Consider the following 23,108-nt stretch of genomic DNA (forward strand, 5'->3'; position numbering starts at 1 on the left):
AAATGTCAGTTTACCAACAAAATCTAAATCAGCAGTGATGAGCTCAAAGATTTGGCCACTAATGGGTGACATATAATTGAGAATGGCTAGATTTGAGGTAGTTGATGATATGCTCAGCATGTTTCAGGACTTGCCTCTAGTCCCAGGAAACTCATGGTGTGAGGCTTCATGGTGTGATTGGCTGAGTCTTGGGTTGGGCATTGAAAGATAGAGGCACTGATCTCCTCTGTGCTTCTAAATCAATGAGGCTACTTTCTTTCTTGAAACTTCCATTTCCTCATAGATGAGATACCTGAGTGGGATTAGCCAGTCATTCTCAACCTTTCTGCCTCCAGTGACACATGACGCATTCCCATGGCAGCTCTGTAATCATACCAGAATCTAAGGTGCTCTTATAGGATGGGGTTGTATTTCTCAGATTTCTTTTTTTCTTTTTCTTTTCTTTCTTTCTTTCTTTCTTTTTTTTTTTTTTTTTTTTTTTTTTTTTTCAGTACCAGGGATTGAACCCAGGGGCACTTAACCACTGAGCCACATCCCCAGCCCTTTTTTGTATTTTATTTAGAGACAGGGTCTTGCTGAGTTGCTCAGGGCCTCACTAAATTGCTGAGTTTGGCTTTGAACTTGTAATCCTCCTGTCTCAGTCTCCCAACCCTCTGGGATAACAGGCGTGCACCACTATGCCCAGCCTTTTTTTTTTTTTTTTTTTTTTTCCCTTTTTTAAATCCATGCCCTCATTGGAAGACCATACAATCTGAAGAGAGATGATCTGAGAATATACCTATAATCCCAATGGCTCAGTAGGCTGAGGCAAGAGGATTGCAAGTTCAAGGCCAGCCTCAGCAATTTAGCAAGTCCCTGTCTCAAAATAAAAAATAAAAATGAGTGGGAATGTAGCTAAGTGGTAAAGGACCTTTGGGTTAAATTCCCAGTACCAGAAAGAAAGAAAGACTTTTTCAACTTTAACATTCTCTGATTCTGAGCAGAAAAGGTAGATTTTTTTTTTTTTTTTTTTAATTTGTGCGTTTGTTTCTATATCTGGGTGTATCTCTGCCACCCAAAAAGAATAAAATTGATTTGCATGGTTTAAATGTCATTCCATTTTGCGTCAGGGAAGGTCCCCTTCTTTTCTCTTTCTTCTCCACCCATCCCTTCCATAACCCAAGAGGAGCTTGCAGGGTGGGATAGGTACAGTCTGGCATAAAACCTAAGCCCCTAACTCTAATCCAGGGCCCTCTGAAGTACATCCAACCCCTCGGAGACCTGAGCTGAGCTTAGTGAGAGAACCAAAGGTCAGTTTTCCTTTCCCCCTTCAGCAAGCAGCAAACAAAAATGTCCTGCAGAGGGCCAAAGCCAGATAGACTTACACGGAGCACACTGGAGTCTTTTTGTTTCTGTCCTCCCTATATTTTGGAAGCTCCAGCGGGAATGTGGCCTGAATTTAAACACTCAGGGCTGTGACCCTTAACAGTAAGCACTTTTGTAGATTCATGCAGCCCCTCCTGCCTTTCCTCTCCCATGGCCTTGAATGATCTGTTGTTTGTGGACAATTCACTTGTTGTACTCCAGAGAGCAGGCTGATCCTGGCTCTCCCATTGTCTCTTATATGGGCAAACAAAAGCTGTCTTCTTAGTCCAGAGCACCATCCTGATAAAAGACTGATTAAAGCCTCTTTTGTGGTGAAATTTAATAGGTCTGGGATGGGCATTATATTTGATTAACCCCAACCAGTCATTACATGGCGTTTTATATACAGTACAGCTATGCCCAACCCCTCTCCGCTGGGTGGAGCCTGTCTTCCGGCTTCTGAATGGGGCTGGGATGTCATAGGCAGAGCTGGTCATCAGAAAACAGAAGTCAGTGAATGTACCTCTGGGCCTCAGCTTTTCCTTTCAGTGCCTCCTTCTCCATCCATCCTCATAGTTTTTTTTTTTTTTTTTTTTTTTTTTTTGTGGTGCTGGGGATCGAACTCAGGGCTTTGTACTTACAAGGCAAGCACTCTACCGACTGAGTTACCTCCTCAGCTCCTCATAGTCTTTCTTTTCCGGGTATTCAATTAAATTTGTAGGTTCTTTTTGACAGACAGGAAGACATCTAATCAATTTGTTTCCACAGACCTATTTAGTGGGCCATCCTCTCCCAAAATCACTGGGGTAAAAAGAGGAGCTTGGAGTGGGAATCATGGAGCTTGAAGGGATGAAATTCTCAGGACATTGTCAGAGTCTCCTCAGCTCAGACTCTAGTTCTCCCTTAATGGGGCAGGATAGTTTCTCTCTGTAGGTTCTCCTGGACCAACACTGGCCTCAGTTTGGAGAGATTAAAGAAGTTCAGGTTAGCCCCTAGGGGAACTCACACTCTCCCTGCTGCCTGTCTTCCTTTGCCCATTGTTGCCTCCCCCTTAGTAACTGGACAGTGTCCTTGCTTGAGCAACTGTCCCTCTGTCTTGCAGTTAAACTCTGATACTTAGCCGACCCAGGATGCCAAACCTTCTATTAGGTCCATACCCGACATTACCAGGTCTACCTTTATTTTCTCTAACACCTCCCCTTCCCACCACTGACGCGAGTTATGAACTTTCTAGGCATCTTTCTGGGCTTCCAAATATTCTCTATTCCCCTCCCTCTTTTCCCTCCATCCTTCTTCTCTCGATGGACCTTCTGAAGGCTGATCTGAGCCTGGACTATGACTTGCCAACCATCCAGCTGGATTTCCTCCAGCTATCCCAACCAAATAAGAGTGATGGTCCCAGGTCCTAGGACCACGTTACTCCCCTGGAGTTTATCTCTTCTTCCCCTCAGTGTCACAAGTGTAGTCGAGCTGTGTGTCAGGAATCAAGAGTAGGAGGTTAGCCGGGATATCAGGGAAATCCATCCAATGGGTGAATGAACGGAATTCCTTCAAAATTCCTTCCTCCCTCTCAGACAGTTGAGAGTCTGCCTGTAGCCCTCTGTCGCAGCGCTGACCACTGGGTTTTAATTGTTGGTGTAGTTATTTATTTGTGTCCTCTATAATATTGTACATTTGAGAGCGAGGACTGTGTTTTGGCTTTGTTAGCTCAGCACGTAGTCATCCTTTATTTTATTTTTTAATGAGTTGAGCAATTTGAGTGAATTTGAAAAGTGAGAACCATCCCCCAAGTTGTGGAATCCCCATTCTTCACCACGCAGGAGACCTGCCTGACACCTTCTAGCGGAAATAGCACTTTCAGAGGTAACAAACCTTTTGGCATGAAACTAACATAGCCACACTAGTTTTCTGTTATGGTTTGGATGTGACATGTTCAGAGGGGAAATGATTGGGATGTGAGAGCCTTAACCCAATCAGTGAATTAATCCCCTAATGGGATTGATTGAGTGGTAACTGGAGGCAGGTGGGGTGTGACTGGAAGAGGTGGAGAATTAGGGATGTGGCTTTGAGGTATGTATTTGTATTTGGTAAGTGGAGATCTCTCTCTCTCTGCTTTCTGATCATCATGTGAGCTGCCTCCCTCCATCGTACTCTTCCACAATGATGTCCTGCCTCACTTGAGCCCCAAGGAATAAAGTCTGCTGTTCATGGACTGAGACCTCTGAAACCATGAGCCTCCAAATAAACTTCGTCTCCTCTACAATTGTTCTGGTCTGGCCTTTTAGTCACAGCAGCAAAAAAGTTGACTTAAACACTTTCTTTGGTAAATAATTGTCTGGTTTACCTTTTCTGTCCTTTTAACTTTCAACTTTTTGATGTCTCTGTGTTTCTCTTGTAAAATGTATATAGCTGGATTTTATTTATTATTGTCTGAAAACCTCTGCCTTCTAACTTCACTAAACTAAACTAACCTAAACTAAACCACTTACTTTACTTGCAGTGACTGATGTGCTTGGAATTAATGTTTATCATTTATAATTCTTTATTTATTTTGTGGTACTTGGAATTGAACCAAGGGCCTTACACATTCTAGGCAAGTGCAATACTACTCATCTACATCCCCAACCCTTTTTATTTTGTTTTGAGACAGGGTCTCACTAAATTGCCTAGACTGGCTTTGAACTTGCCATCCTACTTTAGCCTCATGAGTAGCTGGGATTAATGGAGCTCAATAGGAAGCATGACTTTAGACTGATTGGCATCTCTGAGTAAAAGACCAGATCAGAGGATAAAGGCAATGGGTTTGTGGAGGAGAAAAGGAGCTAAGTTTGCTTTGTATGGTTAAAATAATGAGATAAAGTATGATTTTGTAATCACATGGTTTATTGCTATACTAAGTTGTTTTTTTTTTTTTTTTTTTTTTTTTTTCAGTTTTTCTCACAATGCTTAAATATGGGGAGACTCAGGTTGGGAGTGTAGCTCCGTGATAGAGGGCTTTCCTAGCAGGTGCAAGTCTCTGGGTTTGAAACTCAGCATCAAAAAAAAAAAAAAAAAAAAAAAAAAGGAAGGAGAGAGAAAGGAAGAATAATAAGAGCAAATTTCATGAGGAATTGTACCAGTAAATGAGATACATAAACGAGATGTGGTGGTCCATGCCTGAAATTCCAACCTCTCAGGAGACCAAGACAGGAGGATCTCAAGTTCTAGGCCAGTCTCAGAAATTTAGTGAGACCCTCAGCAAGTTAGCAAGAATAAAAAATAAAATTAACCAGGGGTGTAGCTCAGGGATAAGGCATCCCTGGGTTCAATCCCCTGTATATATGAATGAATGAATGAATGAATAAATAAACTATACTAGCCTGGGCAGCCTACTGAGTTGTTTCAAAATAAAAAAGACTGAGGATGTAACTCAGCAGTAGAGGGTCCTTGGGTTCAATCCACAGTGAAAGAAAGAGAGAAAGAAAGGATCCTCAGTGAAAAAGAAAGAGAGAGAAAGGAAGAAAGGAAGGAAGGGAGAGAGCGAGAGTGCGAGAGAGAAACAAAAGGAAAACAAAGAAAGAGAGAGGCATATACTAACCTTATAGTGGATGAGTTCCAATTTTGTTTAGAGTCCAATTATTGAAGTCTAGTTGCTCAATTAGGATGGAAGTAGATTTCCACGGATGTAAAGGCTAATTGAAATTTGAGTTGTACCTTCCCACAACAGGTTCTTCGAAGCGATGAACAGCTTGTTGAACACAAAGGAGATCTGTGACTACATGCATGGCCCCTGGACACTAGAGAGTGCTGCCCATGTTGGCAAGCAAGATTGCAAACAGTACCTCAAAGACTGACAGAGAGCAGCCCTGCCACAGCCTAAGCTTCTCAACCTGTCTGTCAAAGTCATGGGCTTATCTGTGTTTTGGAGTCTAGTCTGAGGTTGATTGCTCAGATATGGTATGATAAGGTATGATGTAGCCACGCACAGTGGTACATGCCTGTTATCCCAGCTACTTGAGAAGCTGAGACAGGAGGATTACAAATTCAAGATGAACGTGGACAGTATATCAACACCCTACCTCAAAAAAAAAAAAAAAAAAAAGTGTGATGTAACATTCTTGAGGGAAAGAGGGTTACAGTTCATATTTTTATCACAGCAAATCAAATGTCACATAGTAAGTTATGTAAGTAGACTCATTTCACAGCTCCAAAACCATGTGATTTAGGAAGTGAGTAGTTTCAACTTCAACTCAGGTTTTCCCTGAGAGGAACCAGAAAGGACCTAGTTTTCATCAAAAAACTGGGACTAAAGGAGAGAGAAAACAAACTGGTTTTGCTGTGAATCACCATGGAGTTGAGGGGGAAAGGCCTTAATTCTTAAGATAGGTAAAGCTGGAGCTGATGACTCAGAAGTTGTGTATTTCTGTTTTTCTTTCCACTCACTTGGAATTTACCTGCCCATCAAGATCCACTATGGATAGAGCATATTATAACTCAGGCCCTTCCTTTAGAGGTTCTGACTCAATTGGCCCAGGATGAAGCCTCAGAATTCATATTTTTAGGACTAGGAGTGTAGCTCAGTGGTAGAACACTTGTCTAGCATACAAAAGGTCCTGGCTTCTATCCCCAGTACTGCCAGGTGGCGGGGGGATGTAGTTTTAGAACTCCTCCACAATGTTTGGGTATTCAAGGTTGTATAAGTTATGTTTATACACTGACATTCTTCATGCTAAGGAAAGCATTTTAAAGACATTTTTGGTATAATGCCATTTTTGAGGGGGGCAGTGTACCGGGGATTGAACTCAGAGACACTCGACTACTGAGCAACATCCCCAGCCTTGTTTGGTATTTCATTTAAAGACAGAGTCTCACTGAGTTGCTTACCACCTTGCTAAGTTGCTTAAACTGACTTTGAACTCACTATCTTCCTGCCTCAGCCTCCAGAGTCGTTGGGATTACAGGCATGTGCCACCTGCCCAACTTGCTATTTATTTTAATTACACATAGAACATTTAGGTTTGACAGTTTGGTCAGTGTCCAGTGTAGTCCCCAAAACACAAACAAATTGATGACATTCTGTAAAGCTTTTCAAGAAGTTGCAAGCTTTGGAAATATAGAAGACCAGAGGAAATTCATTTTCTGCAGTGATGAAGACCAATACTTTCAGATTCTTGAGGCAGACAAATGTTGAATTAGTAGGAAACCAGAGTTTGATTGCATACAACTGGGAATCAGGAAGAATTGTTTTTGTTTCATACAAAAATAAGATATTTTAAGAAAACATAAATGCCAGGCGCAGTAACATATGCCTGTAATTCCAGTGACTTGGGAAGCTGAGGCAGGAGGAGCACAAGTTTAAGGCCAGCCTCAGGGACTCAGCAAAACCCTGTCTCAAAATAAAGTAAAAAGGACTGGGGATGTAGCTCAGTGATAGAGAGTTCCTCTCAGTATCAAAGAGAAAAAAGTAAAAAATATTTAAAAAAAAACAAAGTCACATTATTTTATATCTAAAAATAACTTTAAAATTTTAGAAGACCCTAAAAGTGAAACTTTTTATCATCTTCAATGAGAACAATCCAGGAAAAAATGGAATTTGTTAGGCCCGGAACTGAGGAGTACTAGGGCAGCCTAACACTAAAACAGGATGAGGTCTAAAATCAGGGGAAGAAAACAGCCAGCCATCAGGTGGGGAAGAAGCTCATCACAGTGCATAGCTCTTGAGACTGAGAGGCAGGGAACAGGGCCTGGGCCCTGGTGCTCTAGGAACCCAGTAACCCTGAAGCTCATAGCCCAAAGCAATGGTGCCCACAAATAAGCTAAGCTGAACACAGCCAGGAGAATCCTGGGATTGCTGATGGCCAAGAACCTAGAAGGAGTTAGATTTGTCTCCTCTGGAATGGTCACCTTGTAGCAGAACCCTGGTCTGGGAAAAGCAAGGAAGGTCCTTGGATGGAAGGGATCAGAGAATTGGATAAGAAAGGGATGTATCAGGGAAACAACTGGAGGTCCAGGGTTCAGGATCAGATTACGTATTTTCAGAAGGATTTTCACTTTTAAATGTGTCAAACACATGTGTTTTAGAAAGATGTACTTTTTAATATCTAGCTATAAAAATGTGCACTACAATGTAACTGAGGTCACTCTGCCCTTTACAGCTGCATAAGATTGACTCGTTCCCCAGTTTGTTTAAAGTTCAGTATTTTCCTCTTTTTTTTTTTTTTTTTTTTTTTTTGTAAAGCCTCAAGGGCAAATTCATCATCAATTTTAGATCTCATTTCCTGCCTCTACAGAATTAATTGTTTAGGGATCATATTGCCACTCCATTCCATACATGCTGCCTCTATTACTATGTCAGCCCAGACTTGGAGTCAGCCCCTTCCTTGATTCATACCACCCACCCACCTCCACTGACTCATACAAAGTCATTTGCGTAGAGCAAACTATTGAAAATAGGAGAAGTGAAGGGATACTATTGCAGCAATGCTCATAACTTATGGTAAAAATCTGTTACTCCTGTTTTTAGAAGTTCCTTACTACTCAGGCACATTGCTCAATCCCTTCCTTTTCTCTACTCTCTAACAACCAAATTTCTATTAATTCCTCATGCTTTTAGGTTTAAGGTGTTTTTCTATCACAAAAGGCTTATCTAGAAGCAGTACTGCTCTTAGATGCAGAAGAGATGGGGCACTATGCCTTAGAGGAGCAGGCTCTGGCCATACTCAGGCTGTGTTCCTGCCTGTCTGTTGAGGTGTCCACTTAGGCAAGGGTCATGGCTGCCCAGTCTGCCTTCCATAACACCTTCTAGACCACATAGGAAACATTTCAGAATGGCAAGTACTTAATTCTGCCATTGTAGCATGAAAATAGCCCTAGAATAGATCATCTTCCAATGAAACTTTATTTATAAGAACAAGAAAAAGACCAGATTTGGCCCAGGGACTGTAGTTTGCAGACCACCCTCCATGTACTGTGGCCTAGAATTTTCTGCCACAGTGGCCGGGGCCTACTTGCAGGATCTGTTCCTCTCTCTTCACCTGTGTGTACACCTGTGTGTACCTGTGTGTGTAGGCCAAGTGGTGGCTGTGGATGGGTGTGTGTTCAGAGCTTGACTGGGAAGGCTAGGATGTCTCGTATATATAGTGGGGGCTTCCTTCAGGTGGGATAAAACTGGGGTGGGAATAAGTGGGTGGGGTTTGTGGGCAAGAACCCTGGAGTCCAGTTCTCCCCCAGACTCTTGAAGTTCTGGCTGAGAACTCTAAGGAGCCCATAGAATCTGTATTCAAATCTGGCCTTCCAGGGCATAAAGGAGGATATTTATCCAGGTAAGAGAACATAACAGCATTTTGTTAAACAGTTTGCTAACTTAATTTGTTAACTTTAAATATTTAAACATATAGTATATGGGCCTTCTTTGTAATTTTACCCAGTCTCTTCTTCCATGAATATTGAAGGATTTCTGTTCTTTTTTTCATTTTTCTTTTCTTTTCTTTTTTCCTTCAGTACTGGGGATTGGAACCAGGCCTTGAGCTACAACCTCAGCCCTCAAGGGGTTTTTTAAAGCAAAAATCTGGATCCATCTTTATAAGGAGTCTTGATTTAAAAAAAAAAAAATCTTCATTCTGCTACAATATTTCTTTTTCAGCTCTAAACATTCAAGCTCATCATCTGATGAGTAGTGAGTATGATTTGATGCTAAATCCTAGAATGAGCAAGAACTGCTTACATGCCTCCAAGCTCAGGATCACTTCTAGTATCAACCAGGGAGGGCTAAATCATCTGGTGGGAGTCCCGAAGTTTACCTGCAGGGAAAAGTGCTTGCCAAGATCAGTACCCAGGCAGGGTCCAGCAGACCCAAACTGCTGCAAACATCATTTACAGACAGCAAGTTTCCCAATAGCTAGGAACAGGAACATTAAGGAGGAGACTCTTCGGGTTCATACTTACTCTGAAAATAAACACCATGAGAGAAAGACACAATGGGGATAATGAGCTTCTTGTCAGCTCGGATGCTGTTAGGCTAGGAGGCTGGAAAAGGGACACTACAGCTGGTCGGGAGGGCTTTTCCCTCGTGTTTCTCTTGGCCATCTGTTCCAAACTGTGCCATCGGCTTCCCATTGGAAAGGTCAGGATGGGTGTGTGGGTAAAGCGTAATGTTGGCTCCACATGCCGCATTAGATGCAGCTGCTCTTGGCTTGGTCACGCCTGAGTTTGCACCCAGGACCCTCAAAAGCTCTGTGCATTATGGTAATTAGCCATCTGCCGCAGCCTTTCCAGGACCGGCTGATCACAAAAGGAAGCCAGGAAGCTCTCTGACAACAGCAGAGATGGAGGTGTGAGGAGGTGCCTCCGGCCCTGGCTCCTCCCCAGCCCCCTCCTGACACTGTAAGCCTGAAGGGAACTGGCCCAGCACTCGGTGCACTTGCTCATCTCTTAGGACCCCAGGGAAAACCGTGCAAAGTCTCTCCCCTCTGATGTGCCCAGTCAGCCCTTTAAAGGCAGGAGCTGAACAGGGGACCCGAGTCTGCTGAGACCATGGGAGTACTTTCCCTCCCATTATGGAGGCTGAACTACTATTTGTTTGAGAGCTGACTTTTCTTTTGGGGACTGAGTGATTAGAAATAGTATGATTAGCCATTTTTATATTATCAGTTATTATTGGAACTCTAAAATTGTATTTATGTATATAGATATATCAGTGGTAGCTGATTAGTAGTAACTACTTAAATCCTAAAATTGTTTATGGTACAATATACAGCAACAAGTATATATTACATTTATGTAATTATACCAAAAACTACAAATACCTATTGATAGAGATGTTGTGGGATGTAAACAACCATTTAAGGATATAACTTTCAATTTATTTATTTATTAAAATTTTTTAAAATTGTTGGCGGACCTTTATTTTATTCATTTATTTATATGTGGTGCTGAGAATTGAACCCAGTGCCTCACACAATGGAAGCAAGTGCTCTACCACTGAACCACAACCCCAGCCCCTCAATTTATTTTTGGTTTGTTTATTTTTTTATTTTTTTTTTTTTTGTGCAACTGAGATTTAACCTAGGGCCCTGTGCATGCTAGGCAAGTATGTTACCAGAGAGCTACATCCTCAACCCTGAAACTTTCATTCTAAACATGTGTGTACATGTATAAGCTATAGAATAGAACTAGGATTCATAAATATAAATATATTTATACACATACATGTTGTATATAATATGTACACATATTATATATAATAATTATATCTATAATATATATTGTATGTATGTATGTGTATATATATATTTTTTGGGGGGTATAGGGGATTGAACCCAAGGATGGTTAACCACTGAGTTACACCCCATCCCTTATTATTTTTTATTTTAAGCCAGGGTCTTGCTAAGTTGCTTAGGGCCTCACTAAGTTGCTGAGGCTGGTCTTAAACTTGTGAACCTCCTGCCTCAGCCTCTCAAGTTGCTGGATTTGCAGGTGTGCGTCACCACACACAGCTTGTAGTGTATATATATATATATATATATATATATATATACATATATATACATATATGTTTAAGTTTTTTTTTTAATTTAAACACACATAAATGCATACACAAATATAAAGCTATTCTGCATGTGGAGGGGTAACATGTAGAACTCAGGACTGGGGAATTGGTTAATAATCTAATTCTAGTCAGGCACAGTGGCATAAATCTGAAATTCAGTTACTCAGGAGATGAGACAGGAGGATCATAAGTTTGAGGTCAGCATGGGCAACTTAAGGAGAATTTGATTCAAAATAAAATAGAAAGGGGTGGGGATGTAGCTCAGTGGTAGGTACAAGGTTCAATCCTAAGTACTAGAAAAAATAAATCCTAGTTCTGCCACCCCATACATAGATGGTTGTGCTCATAGGAGGATTTTACTCACTGTATCAGGAAAAGGTAACTAAAGCAAACCTTGGACCCTCAGGGGCATTGACTGAAATCGGCTGTGAGCTTTGTTAGATCTTGTAGGGAGGACTAGAAATAGAGGTTGGCATGGCAGGAACACATAGGGAGGTGGCAGGAGGCTGAGGCACGTAGCAGGTGGACATACTCATAACTGTGAGGACAAAGCCAAAGGCATGTGCGAGTGTTCTGGAGGCATGGAGAAGAGCCTACCTGGCTGGGAAGGTGGGAAGATGGGGCGGGAGAGTCACAGTGGAATTCCCTTGAGTCAGATCTTGAAGGATGCACAAATGATCACCAGGATGAGGGGAAGCATTTCAGAAATTAGAAATAGCAGCCACCAAGGCACGAAAATGCAAGGTGTATCCTGGTGGTGGAGACTGTCTGAAGCCACTGGAGTCTAGTGTGATGGAGATAAGACGGTGGGACTCTGGTGGAGAAGGACCTAGCAGTCATCCTCATGAGTAGGGCTTTATCCTGTGGTCAGGGGAAGCCACCAAGGGTTTGAAGCAGAGGAGTTATGAAATCAGACTTAGGTTTGAGAGAGGTCATTCTGACAGCTGAGGATGGGAGCCTGGAAGGCAGGTTGTAAGGAGGTTGAGCTGGGAAGTCAGGAAGGAGGTGACGGTAACAGGAGCAGTGACGCTAGGGAAAAGAATGAATCTCAGAGCCTGGTAAGTGTAGGATTGGTAGGACTTTGGGGCGTGAGAGAAAAGAAAGTTGCTTGCTTGGCTGGTTTAGTAGAACTGTGCTCTTAACTCTCGAGTGTTTGGGAGATCTGTTTTGGACATAGTGCTGTGAGGTCAGGGCAGGAAATCATGGGAGATTCAACCAGAGAGGAGTGAGAGGACTTTACACACATGCACACAGTCCCCACTTTGACTTGGGTAGGACAGAGGAGTGCATACCAGGAAAAGGCCCACCAACATCCACACCATCTGACCCCTGGTCCCTCAGACCTCCCTCCTGTTCACCTTTTGCAGCTTGCTCAGCTCCCACCATACTGGCCTCCTCTGTGTCTCCTGAACCTGCCAAGCATGCTCTCACCTCAGCTTCAGCTGTTTCCTCTGTCTGGAATGTTCTTCTCCCAGAAATTCGCTTCCCTGACCTCACTCATTCAGGTCATTGCTTCACCTTCAACCCTTCTCATTCTTCTCTGTTATCTTGGTTTGTCTCTTTACCCCAGATTGTTTGTTTCCCCTGTGAGAATGTACACTCCACAGGGGCAGGGATCCTTGTCTTTTTTGTTCTTATATATCCCAACCACTTAGAACAATGCCTGGCACCCGGTGAGCTCTTGATACAGATTTGTTGAATGAATGAATTTTTTTAAAATTTATTTTTATTGTACACAAATGGGATACATACTCTTTCTCTGTTTGTACATGAAGTAAAGGCATACCATTTGTGTAGTCATACATTTACATAGGATAATAGTGTTTGATTCATTCTGTTATTTTTTCCTCCCCCCACCCCTCCCACCCCTCTTTTCCCTCTTTACAGTGCCTCCTTCCTCCATTCTTACCTCCCTCCCACCCATGAATGAATCTTAAAATGAGAATTTATCTTTAAAAAGAGAATACAAATTATAAATATTTTTAAAAATATTTTTATTAGTTATTGATGGACCTTTATTTTATTTACTTATTTCTATGTGGTTCTGAGAATTGAACCCAGTGCCTCACACATGCTAGGCAAGTGCTCTACCACTGAGCCACAATCCCAGTCCCTACAAATATATTTTAATATATATTTCCAAAAAATAGTCTATAACTACAACCATTGTGATTCACAGCGCAAAGAATAAACCAAGCATTTCTTATTTGGAAGGGCACATAATTTTTCTGACAAAATTGTTGGATGGCATGGTATAGACCAAATCCTCTTTGTTTGTAGAACTGGGATTGAACCTAGGGGGAACTCTACTATTGAGCTGTATCTTCAGTCCTTATTTTTTATTTTGAGACAGGCTGTCACTAAATTGTCCAGGTTGTACTTGAACTTACACTCCTGCCTCACCCTCCCAAGTAGCTGGGACTCCAGGCATGCGCCAATGTGCCCAACTACTTGGACCAATTCCCATTTAACTTTTGTACTATGACCCTAAAAAGTGCATCTTTTGCTAAAATATTTGAGGCTTTTATCAATTTTCCCAAGTTGTTCTCTCTTTCTTATGCAAAAATAAATATAATAAATAAGTATAATTAATTGGATAATATTTATATACCAGATCTTAATGCTCAGATCTTAAGTGTATCATTCATTTTTCAGGAATTCATATTGAGACAGAATATTTCATCACCCCAGAAGTCCCTTTCTTCTATCTTCCCGGTCAGATCCCCCTCCCCCAATGTTAGGGTTTAGATGTGGTATCCCCCAAAAACTCATGTGTGAGCCAATGCAAGATGGTTCAGAGGAGAAATGATTCTGTATATCCTTAACCTAATCATTGAGTTAATTCCTGATAGGATTAACTGAGTGGTAACTGGAGGCAGGTGGGGCGTGTGGCTGGAGGAAGTGGTTCCTTGAGGGCGTGGCTATGGGGTATACATTTTGTATCTGGAGAGTGGAGTCTCTCAGGAAGCAAATATTATCAATATTTGGTAATACACTGCAATATGTTAGAAACTGATCACAAAGGAATGTGTCAGGCCCTGAGTCACATACCTCTGCCACACTCTTCCGCCATGATGTTTTGCTTCACCTCAGGCCCTGAGGAATGGAGCTACTAGCCTTCTGTGGACTGAGACCGCTGAAACTGTGAGCCCTTAAATAAACTTTTCCTCCTCTACAATTGTGCTGCTTGGGTCTTTTAGTCACAGCAGTGAAAGAGCTGATTAAAACACTCAAGCAACCTCTTTTCTGATTTCTCTCACCACAGGTTTAGTTTTTCATATCCTAGAATTGCAAATAAATTGATTCATACAATATAGAGGGGTTTTTTTGTATGTGTCAGGCTTTTTTCCCGAGTTGAGATTTGTCATGTAGTTGCATGTATTGTAGCTCATTTCTTTCTATTCCTTAGAATTGTTCCAAGAACTTTTCATATATTGAAAGGCTTTTTTAACCACCTATGCAGATTTTACCAATTGCCACTTGCTTTGACAGAGGCTTTGCATGGGGTTCAAGTAGTTCTCTTTCACTTTCTTTCATGATATGAAGTTTTATAGCTTCCGTATTACCTGCCACTTTACTTTGTGATCAATTTATATCATATTGCAATGTATTATCAGATATATACCTAACAATGCATGAGAAATTGACAAAATAAATTTGTCCAAAGAAGAGTATGTGATTAGACATTATTAGTATAATAGAATATTAGGAGTGGGGACTAATTTTATTAAGTCACTTTATTATGATTATTTTTATGTTTCAATCACTTTTGCTTCATAAAGCAACCTCATAATGATAGGAACAAGACAATGAGCACTCTTATAAAGTGCACTTTATAAGGGTGTGTGCACATTAGTGAGTGTGTTTATGCACAACAAATACAAGTTCACTGCCTGAAATTACAGAATCACTTGTGTGTACACATTCACTAGCTTCTTGTTATTGTTCATTTGAGACCATAAAATTGCAGGAAACAGATGCTGTTAGTCTGATTTATAGACATCTATTTGATTCAACTATTTGAAATTGCCAATATTTGAGCATTTCTGACTTATAAAATCAACTATTTCATGAGCTCCATTTAGTGAGTTTTAAAAAATTATTTTGATTGACATAATATTTTTACATATTTATGAGGAACAATGTAAGGTTGTGATGCATGTATATATTGTGTAACTTAGAGGTTCTTATACTGCCAAGTTTTCACCCATTAGTGGTTATTGAAATCATTTTTAGTAGATTGGGACTTGCATTTTTATTTATTTTTATTTATTTATTTTTTTGTAATGCTGAACATCATACCTGAGGTCTCATACATGCTAGGCAAGGAGTCTACCATTGAGCTACAATCCCAGCACCCACAGTTGAAGAACAAAATAGACTAGAATAGAAAATGTCAGAGGGCTTAGCAAGTTGTAAAAATAGATATTGCTTTGTGAAACTTCTTTTGCAATGTGAACATGTATTATATCAGTAAGAATATTGATTTGATGCTTTAACAGAGAATGAATAGTGCAAATAGTGAGACTTAGACAAAATGTGCTTTTTATTTTCCTTTTTTTACTTTTGTATAAGTCTGAGCCTGTAAATTGTCCAAAGTTGTAGGTGTAGCAGGGACTTAGAGAGGCAGTCTTTGCTGAAATCAGGGACTCTACCCAGACCTGCAAATGCAGGATAAAGCTTGGCATCTCTGCCATCAGTTTGTATCCGTCTCCTTTATTACATTAAATTGTGGGTCAGGCTCCTGCTCAGCTCTGCACATAGGCATGGTAAGCCTTTAAGGACTGTTCATCTAGCCCTAAATTTACCCAACCTATCTCACCCCCTTCAAGACTGGGTCAGATTTGCAGGGTGATTTACAGCATCTTGTTTGAGATCCCTGATGTGGTGCCTAGAAAGCTCCAGTCCTTGTCCCATACCTTCCAGGAACAGGGGGAGGCAGGCACATCACCCCAGGATGACACTGCTCCCCTAAGCAGGAGCAATCATTTCATGGAAGCTGAACTGCCCCCTTCCAGGATCCCAGGACTCACGGATAAACATCCTGAGCAACACGTGGAAAAAACAACAGGTAGAAAAAACATCCGAGTGACAGGTGATAAGACCTCTCCAGAGCCACTTCACAGCGCCAGAACTGAGACAAGGGCCAATCAGACCACACCTTGACCAAGACTGCTTAATTATACAACCTCTCTTGTTGCTACCCCAATTCTTCCTTTATTTAAACCTAAAGCGCCTGTCAGTTTTAGGAACTGAGATGCTGGATCTCACTTTGCCTTCCCAATATGGTCATATCCATTGAAGTTCTTTTCCTGTTCGTCACCATTACCTTTTCTGCTTGGTGTTTGGAGAGCATGGGCAGGCCTGGTTTGTTGGGATGCCCAGAGTCAGTCTCTGGCCCAGGACTTGGGTAACACAGGCAGCTGTGATCCACAGTCGTGCCCGCGCCAAGGTCCCTTCTATTTGGTTGGTCTTCTACCTTCTGGTTGTTTTTCTCATCCGCCTGGTTGAAGTTGGTTCATTTCACCACTTACCCTCCTAAAGATAGTTATCTTGAAGGTGAAAATGGAGAATTCGGTAACAACTGGCTATTATCCTCTAGATCACTTTCTAATTTGCATAATCTGAGCAACTATTAATATTTTTGCCACATTTGCTTCATCACTCTCTCCATAGGCACAGTTTTGTCCTGAATCATTTGAGAGTTAGACATAAGGCTCCTTTACCCTCAGATGCCTCAGTGTGCATTTCCTAAAAACAAGAACATCCTCTTAAATAAGCATAGTTAAAGTATCTAATTAAAGACATTAACACTAATAAAATATTATTATTTAGTATACAGTAAAAATGTGTCAATGTCTCCATAGTTTTCTTTCTGCCAATCTTCCTTCATTCCCTATCCCTACTCCTGTTCAGAATCCAACCCAGAATCACACATTACACTTAAATGTCATGTTTACCAAGCATTAAGTAAAAATTTCAGATCTTGGCTGGGCTTGGTAGCACATGCCTATAATTAATCCCAGCGATTTGCAAGGCTGAGGCAGTAAGATTGCAAGTTCTAGGCCAGTCTCAACAACAAGACCCTGCCTCAAAGTAAAAAATAAAAATGGGCTGGGGGTGCAACTCAGTAGTAAAGATCCCCTGGGTTCAATCTCCAATACCAAAAATAAATAAATAAATAAAATAAAATTTAAAAAGTGTTCAGTGTGGTAGCACACCTATAATCCCAGCAATTTGGGAGGTTGAGGCAAGAGGATTGCAAGTTCAAGTTCGGCCCTGGCAACTTAGTGAGGTCCTTAGTAACTTAGTGAGACCCTGTCTCAAAATTAAAAAAAAAATAATAATGATTTTAAAAAGGACCAGGGTTGTAGCTCAGTGGTAAAGTACCCTGGGTTCAATCCCCCAGTACCAAAAACAAACAAACAAACAAACAAAAAAAATCAGATCCTGTACTGTTCCATAAAACCTTTAAACTCCTTTCTTCCCTGCTGTTCTTGTAATAGTATCCACTGACTGTTTTCTTTTCCTGGAGGTGACCTATAGAATGACCTCAGAAGCTGAAACCACATAGACTAAATCTTGAGATAAAGCTAAAATTCAGTCACACAGCATTTTTGGGGGGTGGGGAAACCAGGGATTGAATTCAGGGGCACACAACCACTGAACCACATCCTCAACCCTATTTTGTATTTTATTTAGAGACTGGGTCTCACTGAGTTGCTTAGCTCCTTGCTGTTGCTGAGACTGGCTTTGAACTCGAGATCCTCCTGCCTCAGCCTCCAGAACCACTGGGATTACAGGCCTGTGCCACTGTGCCCAGCACAGTATTTTGTATCTATATAAGGTACAGCTCCATCAGATAGGAAACATAAGAAAATAATTCCATGAAGTCTAAAGTTCTTTAAATTTACCATTAATACATTTAAATATTAAAGAATCAAAGAAATGCAGAATCGATAGACTTTCCCAAGTAGATTGGAGAATTAGGTAATACTGACTATGTGCGATTAAAAGTTCTAGATCTAGAGAGAGAACCAGAAGTAGTGGCACATTCCTGTTATCCCAGTTATTTAACAGGCTGAGGCAGGAGGATTCCAAAGGTGGAGGTCATCCTGGGTAACTTAGATTATGTCTCAAAATAAAAAACAAAAAGAACAGGGGATGGAGCTGGGGTTGTGGCTCAGTGGTAGAGCACTTGCCTAGCTTGTGTGAAGCACTGGGTTTGATTCTTAGCACCAAATTTAAATAAATGAATAAAATAAAGGTCCATCAACAATGAAAGAAAAGAGCAGGGGCTGTAAAGCACAGTTTTAGAACACTTGCCTAGCATGTGTGGAGCCCTGGATTCAATTCCCAGTATGGGGAGGTGTGGAGTCCTAGAGATAGGATTATATAAAGAGGCTCCAAATGATCCACGAGAAAATCTACCCTGGAGCCTCAATCCGAGCCCTCAAATCTCAGTGAATACCTCTGACCCATTAATAACTCTTGGATAGTCTGCAGGGGAAAAAAAAGACTAAAATTGTTTAGGGCAAAGTATTTGTTTCCTTTGTGGGCTTGAGATAGATATTTATAATTATGTATAGATATAAAATATATCAAATTAAAATATTAGAAATAATCTGTACATTTTGGTATTTTAAATACTAGTCATGCTGGGCATGGTGGCCTATAATTCCAGTGACTTGGGAGGTTCAGGCAGGACGATTTTGAGTTCAAAGCCAGCCTCAGCAATTTAGCGAGGCCCTAAGCAATCAGTAAGACCCTACCTCAACATAAAATATAAAAAAGAGCTAAGGGGGCCGGGGTTGTGGTTCAGTGGTAGAGTGCCCGCCTAGCACATGTGAGGTCCTGGGTTCAATCCTCAGCACCACATAAGAAAACAAAATAAAGATATTTTGTCTACCTACAACTAAAAAATATATATTAAAAAAAGGCGGGGGGCTGGAGATGTGGCTCAGTGGTTAAGCGCCCCTGGGTTCAATCCCTGGTGCCAAATAATAAATAAGTAAAATAAAATACTAGTTATATTCAAGAATTTGGAACTTTAGCTGGGGAAGTACAGCTGAGTGAGCACTTGCCTACCATGTACAAAGTCCTGGGTTAAATCCTTAGTACTGGAATTGTTTTTGCAACTTTGGAGTATTTTTCAGATTAACCTTATGTGTCTAATGAGGAATTGCTTTTATTATTATTGCTGCTATTATCATTTTGTGGTGCTGGGGATTGAACCCAGGGCCTTGTGCATGCTGGGCAAGAGTTCTAACACTGAGTCACACCCAAACCTTAAGGGACTAATTTAGACTTGTGATTTTAGGTTGAAATTTTACTGTTTGCTAACAGTATTGAACTAGTCAAGAGAAGATAAGATTCACCACATATATGTTTAGTCTATTATTAGATTTATAAGACATAAGGTCTTGGGAAAATGTGTTTATTAGTCAGAGAGTTGAATCTCTTCAAAGGAAATAGACTCCATTAAATGTATAAATGCATTTGAAATACTTAAAGGGGTTCATTTATTAAGTTTGTAAATAATATAAAATATAATCAAAGGCCCTTTCAGAAAGATTGTTAAAATTTTGCTAGAGTATTATTTAGAATATTAGAATCTGTAAAATGAATTTCAAAGTTTAATAACTAGGTTTTTTATTTTATAACTTTAACAACCTGAATGTTAATTAAAAAATAAATATATAATCTTTCCAGTGGTCACAAGTCATCAAAGACAATGATGCCCACCCCCAGCTCATAAGGGCTGCCTCACGAAAAGCCTGTTGGTACTTTGTCTGCAGAAGGATGCATGCGGTGGCCAGTGGTCCTGGCTTGGATGCCCTGCTCAGCAGGGAAAGAAACTGCTCTCTGCTTGCACAGAAGTACCAAATTGCCAAGAAACCATAGGCTTCTCCATTGGCATCATGGTCTATACCCTTTGAAAGGTTCCACCCTTCCTAAAGTGACTTTCATCTTGCCAAGTGAGGCCTGTTTTATGATTGTCTTTATTTTCAATTGAGAAAGTTAAATCGGAACTTGCCTGGTCTTTTACATCTCCTAGAAATGTGTAGCTTTACTAAAAGGAACCACCCTTTTCCCTATTTTCCTGTTGCCTCTTTAAAACAATGAATGTCTATCGCCGTCTTCCTTTAGAAAATTCTCAAGTGGTTCTATTCACACTCACCTTGGCCAAGGTGCTCTCTAGATATACCCAATCCACACAGATGTCCACAGGTCTCACTCTGGGGTGAGGACTTTTGGGTGGGTGCAGGCTACATAGGACCATAGGTGATGGATCAGGAACTTGGTGCTAAGAGAAGAGCCCGGTCCTCAGACTCCCATAGGCCAACTTCTGGGGTTCTCCCCCACATCTCCCAGGGATCCCCTCTGCCTCCTACCCTCTCTCCAGTCTGTGGGTGCAAAACATCCTTCTACATTAAATAGATGTCCTAGTCTTTATTTCTCTACTCCGACCAACAGCTTCTGAGAGTTTTTGGTCCTACTTCTGTGTGACTTCAGGAGGGAAAGCTGCCCCCCGGGGGGTCAGTAAGAGAACAGAGCAGAGCAGGAGTGGAAATGATTCATTGTGTTTTATTTTATCTTTTCCTTCTAAAGGGGGAAACAGAATATGAGCTCAAAGAAGACTCAAGAAAACAATTCTTGCCCCAAACTGGAGAGATTGCATCCGAAGGGCAGGCTGTGAGTTTGAACATTGTTTCATAACTTATTAGCTATGTAACTACATGTAAGTCATCTATATTTCCAAGATTAAATTCCTCATCACTAAAATGGTGTTTTATTCATTTATTTATTATACTGCATTTGCCTTGTAGAATTCTTGTAATAACTAGGGAGAAAATGCTTATAAAGTGTTTAGAACAATGTCTGACATAAAGTACATCTTCAATAAGCCTTTATCATCATCATTATCATTATTAAGCATCATTATTAACAGTGCTCTGCTAGCCCAGTGGGCCAGGAAAGACATGATACCATGTTGAAACTTCAGAAAATATAAGACAACTGCAAGTCAAATTTTCCCATAGTATAGCAACAAGATGAGGCCCAAATGCTACCTTGGAATTTTAAGAGCTGTACTGTTTTTGGGACACCAGAAAACTAAAGACATGGTGTGTGATGGCACTTTGTATTTTCTCTCCTGTTTTCTCAACAAATTTAAAGGCACTTTACTTCATACAATGGGGTCAGTTCCTAAAAATTTTAAAAACTTAAAACCTATATTAATACTGAATACCTAGTAAATCTGCTTCAACTTCCTATAATCTCAGTTTTGACCCCTTTAAACTTACAGAAGCCTCCCTATTACATAAAAATCCAGTGATAAATCCATTCATAAAGTGAAGAAATCCCTCCCCCATCTTCATTATCACATCTTCCTAAAGAGGAAACAAAATCCTTCCTGTCCCACAGTGGTCAGGTCATAGATGAAATGTGTGCTCTTTATGCATACTCCTGAGCACAGGAGGTCAATTCAGGTGCCGGAATTTGCTGTTACCATATTTTTTCTAAGACCATAGGTGAGGCCTTTAGTTTTGCAGGGTCTCCGAGCATGGGTCCTCTTTTCTTTCTTTCTTTCTTTCTTTCTTTCTTTCTTTCTTTCTTTCTTTCTTTCTTTCTTTCTTTCTTTCTTTCTTTCTCTCTCTCTCTCTCTCTCTTTTCTTCCTTCCTTCCTTCCTTCCTCTCTCTTTCTTTCTTTCTTCTTTCAGACAGTCCCCTTCAAACACCCACCCTCCAACACACCCAATAACGACAGTGTAGCTGGAATACCTGTAAATGCCTCTCTCACACTTCCTTTTATCTTAAGCACAATTTTTATTAATTAGCATATGAATTTGTTTAATTTACTTGAGAAGAAGCAGTTTGGTGCCACTCTGAATAAAAGGGGTGAAAGTGCTTATAAACTCTAAGAAAGCAAACTGCTACTGCCCAGAGACTTGGTGCTCACAGTGCAGGGCTCCTGTAGGCCTGGAGCCTGCACCCACTGTGGGGAACTCTTGACAATGGAAATCTTTCCTGCAGGGGGACACAGTGGCCCATGCCTGTGAACCCCACTACCTGGGAGGCTGAGGCAAAGGGATTGCAAGTTTGGGTTGACCTGGGCAATTTAGTGAGACTCTGTCTCAAAAAAATAAAATTAATTAATTAAAAAAAAAAACTTCTCTTAAAAAGGGGGTGGGGTGTAGTTCTGTGATAGTTCTGGGTTCAATTCCGAGCACTGCAAAAGGAAGGAAGGGAGCTGCCCTGCAAAGGGATAATCCCATAGAAGCTGCTTGTGCTATGGGAACATTCATTCACCAAAACCAAAAATCCTTTAAGTTTACCAGTATTTTGGGCAAAAAAAAAAAAAAAACAAAAAAAACCTAGATAAAACAGTAAAAAATCAAGACTGAGGGCTTGACTTTCCTTTTATTGTGGTGAGAGGGGAGGGAATAAAAACCTGGATGAGGGAGATGACTTGCTGTCTTCTCAAGACCCTGTCAGACAGAAAGGTGGGCTACCTCTCCTCACCCATCTTAAGGGTCAGGGTCAAGGCCCCTATAACAAAAGCCAGGTTAACAAGATAAAAGTATAATAAGTTGAATCAAAGCTTCATGGGACACAGGAAGTTTTAGAAATGAAGACCTAAAGATCCCGAGAAAACGGTCTATTTTTATGCTTAGGATCGATGGAGATTGAACAGCTGTGTAGAAGTGAACAAAAGGCAATGATCTAAAGATAATAGACTGAAGAGAACCCAGCAAGACCTGTCGGTTTGGATTCTGTGTAGCATTCCTTCCTCCCAGGCATGGGGCAGGACCCTTCTGGAATGAAGGTCTTCAAGGAAGAGGGGAGTGGAGGGGTGACTGTCCCAGTGGAGGTTGGATGCCTTGTTTTGAAGGCCTGTGGGGTCTAGTTTTTATGACCTGCCCCAGGGAAGAGAAATTCTGGTTTTTGTGACTTCCTACTGGGAAGACAGTGTTATCAGCACCCCAGGTCAGAGGCCGGACTCTAGGAGTCCCCACAAACCATGTCTGACCACATTCCCCAAAAAATGAGCAGAAAAGGTAATGAAGCAGAGCAGAAAATGAACTTTAATGGATATGGCCATATTGGGAAGGCAAAGTGAGATCTCAGGCCAGTCCTCAGAGAACTGACCAAAGTTTTAAGTTTAAATAGAAGAAGAATGGGGCAGGGGCTAATTAAGCAGCCTAGGTCAAGGTGTGGTCTGATTGGCCCTTGT

General features: G+C 41.0%; 1 protein-coding gene across 1 annotated transcript in view; it reads left to right on the forward strand.

Moving 5' to 3' along the window:
* The window catches only part of LOC124962890 (translation initiation factor IF-2-like), a 127,809-nt gene extending 107,204 nt beyond the window's left edge, over positions 1-20,605 (forward strand). Inside the window, exon 5 of the mRNA XM_047522137.1 lies at positions 20,483-20,605. The gene's annotated coding sequence lies outside the window, so the exon portion shown is untranslated. The remainder of the gene's footprint in view (positions 1-20,482) is intronic.
* The last annotated feature ends 2,503 nt before the right edge of the window (positions 20,606-23,108 follow it).

This window comes from Sciurus carolinensis, chromosome 13 (assembly GCF_902686445.1).
Source record: "Sciurus carolinensis chromosome 13, mSciCar1.2, whole genome shotgun sequence".
Taxonomy (NCBI): domain Eukaryota; kingdom Metazoa; phylum Chordata; class Mammalia; order Rodentia; family Sciuridae; genus Sciurus; species Sciurus carolinensis.